This window comes from Grampus griseus (genome assembly GCF_964374135.1).
Source record: "Grampus griseus genome assembly, chromosome: 5".
Taxonomy (NCBI): domain Eukaryota; kingdom Metazoa; phylum Chordata; class Mammalia; order Artiodactyla; family Delphinidae; genus Grampus; species Grampus griseus.
Window position 1 is genome coordinate 131963566 of NC_138998.1, and position 8233 is coordinate 131971798.

Here is an 8233-nt window from a genome sequence, read left to right on the forward strand (position 1 = left end):
GTGTCTGTGTCCCAGTTCCCTCCTATAAGCACACCAGTCATATTAGATTAGGGCCCAGCCTAATGACTTCATTTTATCTTAATCGCTGCTTTAGAGACCCTACTTCTAAATACAGTCACATTCTGAGGTACTGGGGCTTAGGACTTCAACATATGAATTTTGGGGGGACACAATTCAGCCCATAATAGCCATTGCAGTTTTGTTTAACCCTAAAAACCTTTTTTATTATTTTAATATATATTTTTTAAAATGTATCTTTTAAAATATTGCATATTACACATATTATATATTCCATATTATATATATAGTATATATTACATATTATAATATATGTTAAAAATAAACATACATCTATTTAAATGTGTTTCCATTGTTCTCTAAAAATTAAATCACCTATATTGTTTTTACTCACGTGATGATGAACCAGTGGTTCAAAGGTCTTCGCCCCACCGCCATATTAGCAGACATCAGCGGTGTGCTCAGATTGAAAGAAAGCCCAGACCCAAGCACCTCTTGGTAAAGTCACGCAAGTTCCCGTATCTAACGACACAGAAGAAAGTCTGGGAGTTCAGGACACAAGCAGGGCAGCTGGCAGCCATCTGCAGAGGCCCAGTCAGGTTCCTGACTCACCAAATGGGGAGTGGCAGACGATAAAGCCAGGCTAGTTAGAGCCATCCCAGACATCCTCAAGCCCCGTCTCAGAGACTCCCCTCCCTCCTAATTCCCCCTCCCCCACCCCTGCTCACGTACTCAAGGCTGGGGCACTTCTGCTGATTGGCTCCCCTGAGGTGGCACAGGAAACCTCACTGGGCCTGGGAGGCCTCACCAATCCTACAGTTAGACAAGAGCAACCTGGCTACAATGGAGCACATTGCTCCCCAGGCAGACGGAGCCCTGTCCAATACACACTTAACTTAGAGCCTTGGAGCAGGAACAAAGGCATTTACAGATGTCCTGAGGGGTCAGGGGAACTGGCCCTTAGACATACCACAGATCCCACCCTGCCGTCTTAAAATGTGGCCTACCCTGTCTAAAGAGTTGTCTTAAGGATGAACAAATTCCTCCAAATAGTAACCGGTCATCTTCCTCAACAATTGGTTCATTGCAAATAAACATCCTTAGAAAGGTTTTGTATGTAGAGCTTTATGCCTCCATGTATCAAAGATTTTATGCAAAATACACCATTACCACTACTAGTATAGTAGATGTGACCAGAAGTGAACAATTCTCTGCTGAAAGTAGGATTCTTCGCTAAAAGGGCACTTGCTTTACCATAAGGTTACTTGTACCTACTGGGCACGTCAAAACGTTTGAGGTAGAGGTTAATTTTTACCAAAAAATGAAAAGCTAGAGTCTGGGGCTGTGAGACCAGGGGCAGTTCCAGTGAAATGAGAGGGTAGTTTTGCATCAACGATGATTCACTCAGCCATTCATTGTAGAACCCAGACGTCTGCTAGGACCCCTGTCGCTTTGAAGATCCAAGTATGATGGGTTCAGGCCAGTCCCTGTCATAATGCATGAGGCCAGCTCACTGGGCCTGCATCCTTAGACTTCTTTGAGCTCTGTCAAAGGAATCCACTCACACAAGAAAAGCCCTGTGAGTACTCCAGAAAGCATCAAGGCGGGGTACAGATTGCTCAATGGTTACATCACAAAATCCACAGCAAACAGCCTTACAATACGTGTTTTGAGATTCTGGTTCTCCCTGTGCCCTGCAGAAGGTTGGGGGGTTCCTCTCTGATGCCTGAGCACGCTGTCTCTCCCCATTTCTCTGGTATCGTGCTCACCTTGCTGGAGCCCCCATTCTCAATCCTGGAGCTCCTCCACCTCCAGGGTCACCTCTAAGCGCACACAGCTCCACAGTGGCATTTGCAGTGAAATCCAGCTCTCCCCAGCCCCTGTGCCACCTGTCATTTCCAACCCCATCTGGGGGCTCACCTGAGCTTTTTTTTTTTTTTTTTTCTGAGCTTTCTTTTTAAAGATCAGCTTAGGTTACATACGAGTTTTACATGTTCTGTTCTCTTAACAATCCATTTAACCAGCTCTCATCGAGTACCTTCTACTTCGTGCTCACCATGGGGGCTCTGGAGGCAGACCCTAAGGTTAGAATCCTGGCTTGACCACTTACTGTGTGACTTTGAGCCAGTTACTTAACCTCTCTGAGCCTGTGTTTTCTCATCTGTAAAATGGGGAAGGTGATAACAGCTCCTGACTGGTTTGTTTGTTTTTTTTTTGATTACATTTTTAATTTAATTTTTAAATTTTTAATGCAATTTTTGAAGATTACTTTACAGTTATTACAAAGTATTGGCTATGTTTCCCATGTTGTGTAATACATCTTTGAACCCATCTTACACCCCCTCCCCAGCAGCTCCTGACTCTTAGGGTTGGTGTTAGGGGAGGACTTAGCACCTGGCAAGCACCTGCAGCAGGACCCACCTGGAGTAATCATAACAGGAACTGCTATGGGGCAGGCACACAGCGTAGGGTCAAGTTAAGCCTTAACGTGGTGTCAGCGGGCTCTGATGGTAGAAGTGCGGGATGCCCTGGGCTTTACAGGACGATCACATCGACTGAAAAATAATGCACAACCTAAAAGTTGAGAATTATGTTTTATTTGGCAGACTTTCTGAGGACTTCAAGCCAGGGAGAGAACCTCTCAGAAGAACTCTGAGGGACAGCTCCGAAGAGGTAAGGGAGGATCCAGGGTGTATAGGGGGTTTTGCAACAAAGACCAGGTAGTCGGAACAGCAAAATATAACTGCTAGTTAAAGAAAAGCAGACGTCTCAAGTTAAAGAATTGAGCACTTTTCTATGTGCTGGAAGATGCAAGAGTCTGGACTCGCTGAAATCATTCCTTGGATAGGCACCTTAGCTATCTAGGGCCTGTATCGTGTGCTTCCCCACCCTGAGTCCCCTCAGGGTGCACCACAGGACGGGGGCAGCAGTGGCTGAGGACTTGGCAGTGGGCAGTTTATCTCCATCCCGAGTTCCCTCAGGGCTCACCGTAGGGGTGGCCATAGTGGCCTGATGGCCGCAGCATGCGTTGTTTACTGAGATGGTAAACAAAGGATGGTAAACAGTCAGTTCCCCTCACACTTGGGGAAGGAGGGCTTCCTGGAAGGAGGCACAGCTCAGCAGAGACCAGGAAAGAAAGGAGCAGCCAGAAAAGAGGAGGTCAAAGGTCTTCCAGGGTCAGGGAACAACATTTGCTTGCAAACCCCCTGAGGGAGGAGGGCGAACAAAGGGTTGGAGGACAGGACACTAATGTAGACTATAGCAGGGGCAGAGAATGGCTCCTGTCTTGTCTGGAGGGGTCCAGATAAGACAGGAGCAGGAAGCAGGAACAAGAACAGGAGGCCTTGGGCCCGGTTGAGGAGTCTGCATTTTATTCCGAGGAAGCTCACGGGAGAGAGTGAATTTGCACTTATCGAGGTGGCGCTGGATGCTAGGTGGAAAGTGAAAGCATAAGGTTTTGTGTTTTTCCTGTTTGACTGTGACTCACAGGAAGTACAGTGTGCTACAGCACAACCAGAAACAGGCTCAGGGTTTGAGGGGAATATAGGAATTTGCCTACATACAAACAAGTTCCACTCTGAGAGCACGTTCGCTAAGTCCAATTTGTTCGTATGTCCAACAAAGTTAGCCTAGGTACCCAACTAACACAGTCAGCTATATAGTACTGTACTGTAATAGGTTTATAATACTTTTCACACAAATAATACATAAAAAACATTACAAAAAAATAAAGAAAACATTTTTAATCTTACAGTACAGTACCTTGAAAAGTACAGTAGTACAGTGCAACAGCTGGCATACTGGGGCTGTCATCGAGTGAACAGGCAAGAAGAGTTACTGCCTGGAGGAGGGAGAGGCGGTGGGAGATGGTAGAGCTGAAGGATCGTCAGTAATAGGAGACGGAGGGCTGCAATTTCACTCACGCCTGACGCTGATGGCACAGGTTCTGGTTCCTTGCTGGATTCAATTCTATCTACCCTCTTGAAAGAACAATCCAGTGATGTCTGGGTAGTAGCTCTTTTTTTCTCATCGTAGATGACACAGTAGCACTGGATTGCATCCTGAACGGCTGCTGCAACCTTCGTGTACCCGTTCTACATTTGTGTCCTGTGCCTCAAAAACTAACAGTGCCTCCTCAAGTAAAGAAAGTCCCCTTGCCGTTTCCTGCATAGTGAATCTCTTCTGTTCTTCGGTTACTTCTTCCTCTTGTCTCTCTTCGTCCTTTCTCTGGGCCTCCAATTCCATCAGGTCTTCATCAGTAAGCTACACAAAGTAAGTACACAAAAGCACAACCACTTGTAGAGAATGCATGCAGGTGACAATGTACATCAGACACGTGAACTAACACGTGACTGGACATGTGAACACATGTTCGCATCTTTGAAAGTTCACAGCTTGAAGGTTGGTATGTATGTAGGGGACTTACCGTAAAGCTTTTCCCTCTTTAAGGAAAATAATACAGTACAGCATTCCAACTACCAAAATAGGGACAGGGCTTTGCAAAGTGCTAGGGTCCCTGAAGTTCAAGTTCATTAGCCTTGTCAAAGCAAATAATCAATAATCAATATATAATAAGGAAGAAAAGAAAGTTTTACTTGAGCCAAACTGAGGACTATAGCCTGGGAGGCAGCCTCTCAGTAGCTCTGAGGAACTGCTGCATAAAAGCATGGTTGTCAACATAGTCATACCTTTATCAGAACAAAGAACATGCATTTAACATGACAGGGAACGTTCCTTCGAGGTTTCAGAAGAGACAGCTTTTTACTGAATTGTGTATATCTGGGCAGATATTGAATTTCTGTGACTAATCAGTGAACTAGAATGAATGTTAAATGTTTTATATCTGAAGCTCGAGTCTATTTTGGATCTGTAAATACTCATTACCAGTATAACTTTTGTTCAACAAGAGGATTGTACTGTATGAAGAACTGATGAAAAAAATCCCTCTGTAATATTTTTTTAAGAAAACCTTGTTTATTTAAAGAAAAAGTCTGTATAAATTATAGATTTTTATTTAAATTTAAAAAAAGAGACAGCTTAGTACATATACAGCGAGAGAGCTGGACCCTGGTATCTGGGAAGGGAACCTTATCTTCAAGGGAGGGTTAACATGGACACAGAAAGGGAGTCATTTGTCACCTTCGAAGTGGATATTCTTGACCTTAATTCTTGACCTTAATGGTTAAAGGTCATATTCTTTAACCATTAAGGTCATGTTCTTGACCTTAATGGTTAAAGATGTGCTGTGTATGTTTGACAGGGCATGAGCCAGGCCATTCTATTTCACACAAAGTTCAGAGCAAACCACGTATAAGCCAGAATGACTTCCCCATAACTCAACACTTGAACATTTTCCCCATCAGCCTCGAGGTAAAGCCACTTCTGATTACATCCCAGAACATCCACATTGCATACACCCCTCCCCAGCCCTCCCCGCATACACCACACACCATAGCACACAGAAGACGCACACACCACACGCACCGTCCACCACACAGACACCATATTCGGCACCCTCCAAACGGGCCAGTACTTATCCTTACTATGTACCATGTGCTCTGCTCTTTTCTATTCCATTCCATTCCATTTCTTTTCTTTTTTCTAATGCCGTCTGAGACTCACTAAATTGATTATTTCCTATTAGTTCCTATTATCTCCTATTATTTCCTATTATGATTATTTCCTATTACTATTTCCTATTCCTCTTATGACCCACGAATAGGTCCTGAACTAGACTCTGAAAACACTAACTTGGAGGGAAGCAGAGGAAACCCACAAGTCGCTGTGAGATGCGTGTTGAGCTGCTGTCTGGCTGAGCCCCCAGCACAGCCTGGGATGCTGCTGTGGCACACAGTCACCTCACCACTGTGGCTGCCCCAGTCAAGAACAGGCAGGGGCAGAGCCTCCCAGCCTGCCAGGACAGCTGGTGGGGGAGGTCCTGTCACCGTGTCTGCCTGACTAATTTGAACCTAAGTAACCTCCCCTGTTTTTGTGTTTAATCACCCCCTCACGTACAGCAGCCTGTGGGCTTCCTTTGCCTTCCTCTAAATCCATGTTTTCCAGACTGTATCCTGGGACCTATTAATGGGTCATGAAATCACTTTAGTGAGTCCCAGACAGAAGGAGAGAAAAAGAGGAAAGGAAAGGAGAGGAAAGGAAAGGAATAGCGCATATGCCATGTAGTAAGGATAAGCACTGACTGGTTTGAGGTGTGTGTATTATATTATAACTTTTCTTCCAACCAGCTGTTAAATAAGTGAAATGATAAATACGGGGCAGAGAGAATCAATCATGCCCAATGATTCAGACAAAGAAGCACAGGATGGAGCCACTCAAGAAACTACCGCCTAAAAAGTAAAGCGACTACCCAGCACCCACAGCCCATCACTGAATCTGCCAGATGATGACTCAGCGAGAACACATCAGTTTGTTCTCTCAGTCATCTTTTCTCCTAGTAAATATTCAGTCAGACTGATGATTCCTCTTGTTTCCAACAGACCTAAGTAGAACTGGGCTTCCAGTGATGGGATAACTTGCTCTCCTCAGAGACATCTCAAAAGCCCGCAGGCCAGGATCATTCTTTGCTCTTCCTCTTAGACGTCTGTGCTGGCAACCGGCCACTGCTCACATAGCTCACGGGAAATTCCACAGTGGGAATTCTGCTTCTGGAATTTTCCTCAGTGCTGCCTTTCCTAGAAAATTCCTCGTACTCTGAGGACTGAATTGAAGCTTTGACGGTGGTGTCTGGCACTGACCCGTCTCACTCATCACCCTCGGGGGGAAGGGTGGGCTAGAGTCCAGCTTTCTTCCATAGATAATGCCTAACAGAGACATCAATCCCCACCCCCCCAGCCTCACCATGGAAAAATGAGCTCACAGGTCAAAAGAACAAAAGACATTTGGTAAGAATAACCATTTCCGAAACAAACAAAAACAAATACTGGAATACAGATTCCATCAGAAACAGAAATGTTGTTAAAGTCCAAGAAGTTAAAATGAGTCTAATAAACTATCAAGAAATAAGAGTGTAGGGGGTAGTTAAAGATGGAGGTATAAAAAGATAAAAAGATACTGAACTTACCACGTCCTGTAGACACAACAAATTTACAGATAAATATGGTTCAATTCCCTCTGATAAAGGTCTGAAAACCGGCTGAACAGCTCCTCCGCAACAAAGGGTAAGGGAGTCATCATCAGGACAGATAGGAGAGGCAGAGATGCAGTCTCACCAAAAACCCCACCCCTGGCACAGAGACCCACCATCAGGAGGGATCTCACAAATACAGAGCCTCTCCCTGAAGAGGGAAGGGTCTGTACCCACATGAGGTGCCCCAATCCCTGGGACCTGAACCGAAGCCCCCAAGATGTCTTGTTTTGAAAACCAATGGAGCTTATGTCCAGGAAAACCATAGTGAGACAGGAAGGGGGCAAGGCACAACCTTTAAAAGAATGATAGCCATTGAAGACATGACATAAACTGGTTAGAACCATCCAGGTCCAAGATGGTGGATGAGTCGACTTCCACTAGACTTTAAGCCTCATTATACACTCATTGTAATAAATCGGCAAGCTAAATGACACACCCACAGGTGCCAAAGCTGACCATAAAAGGTCAAAAAGTGGGCCGTGGCCCAATTCCTGGAAATCCCCACGTCTTCCCCAAAATAGCTGGAATACTCCTCCCATTCATTAGCATATGAAATTACCCACCCCTATAAAAACTGACAAACCCATACCCTGGGGCCTCTCGCCTTCTGAGATAGCCCACACTCTGTCTGTGGAGTGCATATCTCCCTGAATAAACCTGCTTTCTCTTTATTATGGCTTGCACTTGAATTCTTTCCTGTGCAAAGCCAAGAACACACACTTGGTGGCTGTCCCAGGGACTCACCTGAGACCTGGGACATGACCATTCTCTCCGGCCCTATTTTCTTTCCTGCAGCAATAGGGCTGTAGGGAACAGAGATTCCACTCTTTTTTTTTTTTTAAACATCTTTATTGGAGTATAACTGCTTTACAATGTTGTGTTAGTTTCTGCTGTATAACAAAGTGAATCAGCTATATGCATACATATATCCCCATATCCCCTCCCTCTTGCGTCTCCCTCCCACCCTCCTTACCCCACCCCCTAGGTGGTTGTAAAGCACCAAGCTGACAGAGATTCCCCTCTTAAAGGGCTCACAGGAGTACTCACTTGTCCTGGGACCTTGAACAA